This window comes from Monopterus albus, unplaced genomic scaffold (assembly GCF_001952655.1).
Source record: "Monopterus albus unplaced genomic scaffold, M_albus_1.0 scaffold23.1, whole genome shotgun sequence".
Lineage (NCBI taxonomy): Eukaryota > Metazoa > Chordata > Actinopteri > Synbranchiformes > Synbranchidae > Monopterus > Monopterus albus.
The window spans coordinates 3794034-3797723 of record NW_018127903.1 but is presented as its reverse complement, the minus strand read 5'-3'; positions in this window follow the sequence as shown (position 1 = coordinate 3797723).

Here is a 3690-nt window from a genome sequence, read left to right as displayed (position 1 = left end):
AATGCTGCTCTGTCTGGTCCGCAGGGAGAAATAAATGCAACCTAAATAAAATTAAATGTTATTAGCATGCTGAATAAATCTGCTGTTTATGAATTGGTCACTTGAAAATGCTATTTAACTTAATTGGTTTGAAACTCCTATAGGACAAATATTCCATACAAACAATAAGCCCTGCAATAATCAGTTTATAATAACAAACGTTTGGCTGCTGTGTGACCATCAAGGTACAACCTCAGACATAGTTTATTGTACTTTATGAGCTCGAATTTAATGAGTGATCTAGGTATTAGGACGCATCGTAGGCACATTGGTCTATAGTTATTATGGCTGCAATGTTCCTGAACACTGATCATTTCTTGCAACAACTAATATAAGATGCACAGGCTCACTCACACATATATACAATGTACTTGCACAATTAAGCTAAATATGTTTAGGCACTCTTTTTTAAAAAGTATAACTTATCTGTGGCTGCAGAATTCCATTACTAACACCTCTAGTTTATGTGAGTCACAGGAAACCTTACAAAACACCTGTTTTTACAAAATGGCATTATAGCAGTGAGAAAGTAGAGAGTTCACTTTGACAGAGGCCCTATAGTACTTGCTCTTCTTGCCACCTGTGTCCAGAGCACACAGACCCCGGGACACATGAAGGCAGTACAAGCAATCACACATCGCGGACTCTCATAATAAGCTGACGCTGGGAAGTGGGTGATGCAGCACTTAGCTTATGCCAGTGCTGATAAGAGCCTGAAAGTATTACCTCGGTCTGGCAGCCCGCTCCAAGAAATCCATCCTGAGCCAGGTCATCAATTCTGCCCTATCTGATTGCTAACCAATGCCTGGCAGCTCTATGTCGTGGTCCTGGCTTCTACCTTTGAAATTCTCTCTATGACTTGCACTTTCATGCTAGTTCTCTCACAGAAAAAAGTGATACATACACTATGTACATATAAGTTTTTTTTATGTGGTCTTACACCTATATGATAAAGCATAAAACTGTGACCAAATGATCCCAGAGAAGTAAAATTTCCATAGCAATGAAGCATCTGACTTAATCAGTTCCTGAAATGTATTAACTTCAATCACATCTCCCCCTCATTGCTGCAGTGGACCTATAGAGCACACATTAAAGCCTGTGGAGTTCAATCCTCTCACCTACACCACGTGGCTGCAAAGTCTATCAAACAAATGAGCAATTAATTGACAAATACTCAGCCCGACTTGTGTTATGCTCTAGTGAGGCAGGCAGGCAGGCAAAGCAAGCCATTTGATTAGCTGATAAGCAGATGACTCAACAAACATTCAAGGCATGTTTACTGTGGTTCGATCAGAGTACGCCCAATACGCAGAAGATTGGACGCAAATACATTGTGAAAACACTCAGCTGTTCCAATCCGCAAGGCAACACGAGGGCACATAAAACTGTGAATTATTTATGGAAGAGACAAGTGAAACATCACAGTGGATCATTTTCAGTGGGCTATATTAAATGTAGTTTTCAAAATAATATGTCTGAGTCTGGACATTTCCCAGAAATCATTCCCAGTGACAGGATATCGAGCCTGCAGATTAGATATGAAATCATATTAGATACTTCCCTGCCATAGAACCTATGAGTTACAACAGCAAAGCAAGGGTTTTTCTCATGCTAATTGGGCCTCCTTCTTTCTTAGGAAATAAAGATCAAAGGATATTCGCTTTATCTCTATTTTAGTTATTAGCTCTGGTTCAAAATGAAAAGTCAAGCATTTTGCAGGTCTCATCTGAAACAGGGTTCACAGTATCAATGAACCCAGGTTCAGCTTCAGTAAAAACCACAGTTTGAATGGGCAGCTCATAAATAAAGCTCTTGTACATCACATCCAAAGCTAACATTAGCTGTTACAGTTTGTTTCTGAAAGTGAACTCAGTTTAATTGAGCAAAGTTCAAGTCTCCACAAACAGCAAAGTAACAGAAAAAAAAAATCGATGGCAGCAGAGGCATGGAAAAAAGAGATAGCATTGATTTATCTGCCATTGATTCGCAAGGATCGCTGCATTGTGCCCTCTGGGTGAAATGCATGCTGTCTGCCAACTGGCGGGGATGAATCTGAAAAGGTGTCAGGTGGTTAGAGGACACAGAGGTGGAGGATGAGATCAGGGGCAGTCAGAGGTGGCAATGAAGGAAGAGAAGACTGGAGTGGAAGCAAGGGCATGAAGTATCAACCTGAAGAAGGCGGCAGAAGAAAGACTTGATAAGAGGGGATAATGTTGCAAGGATGACACCCCCACTGCACCAGGTTGACTCTCCATAGGGCTGCATTAAAAGTCTTTTACAGAAGTGAGAAGAGCTTAAGCAGAGAGCAGCTGAGCGAAAGAGGAAAAGGCTTGAAGCTAAAACCATCATATAAACCACACTGGACACCTCTCTGTCCTGGTGACAATATCCAAATTATAAATTAATATTACATAGATGACCCCTATTTTAACTATTAAGCACATTAGCAAGCCATCTTCAATTTGTTCAGCATGAAGTCAAACGCTGCTGCCTGCTACAATAATACTGTATGAGTAAGCATATATGAAATCCTGCTGTTGCAAGTGCTTGACAAGACAAGCATCTTTTGCAATATTTTAAGTCTCAGCAATTGGCAAATAGATGTCCCACCAGAGACTATATATTGACAGCCAACTGTTGTTGAGACGAGGGGCAGCCAGGACAGAGATCAGAGGCCATAGCGGTCACACAGCCCCAGACGAAGTGTTATTCCTGAACTTTTGTATCTTTACAACATCCCTCTGTCTCCTCCTAAGGCTGTTGGCAATCACACGTCTACACTGAAGCTGAAGGAGACCTAGGGGCAGAGTTATTGCAGCCCTAGTTGTGGTTGGTATTTTAGAAAAAGCAAGGTGATACTTTTTTTGTGGCTTTGTTACTGTGAACACAGTCATATTTCACCAGCTTTTTTTTTTTTTAAGTTTTGTCAGTTTTTTTTACTTTTTTTAATTTAAAAATTTTCAAGCTCTCTGTCTCAGCGCTTGAAGTGCTTTGTAACCTTGTTTTTTATAGAAGGACTTTCTGTCCATTGCAGTTTAAGTGAAGCTGACTTGACAAAGACTGCAACTTGTTTCTCTTAGAAGGCTGTTTTCTTGAGCAGTGTTTTGGTTCAACCCTCGAAAGCATCTGGTTTCCTGTTTGAGTCAGTCAGAGATGCCACCCGGTGCCTCAGTGTACACACAGGAAGTTGCTTAACAGACAGGCTAAGTTAAGGTTATGTGGTGCCCCTTAATGTTAAAAATGAGTGTGCTTTTGGGTGGTGAATGTTACTGCTATTCACACAGGGACAGATCTAGAACATTTTGAATAGGGTGGCCAGGATGGGGCACATTTGAAATACATGTAAAAAGTAAATTAAACCTCTAATTCTATGAAATAATAAGTCACACATTACTGAGAATCTAACTGTTTATTTTGTGCAAAAATGTAACAACAGAGGTGAAATGTTTATTTCACATTTTCAGGTATTTACCTGTCTGCACTGAACAGAAGCATAATAGAAGGTCTGGCACGGTAAGACCCCTAACAAATTATGTTAAATCTCATGGCAGATCTTTTCTCACAAAAGAAGAGAACACAGGAGATAATCCAAATTATTTAAACATGCTACATCTAATGTAAGAAGTAGTATTTCAGTAACTGGAAAGC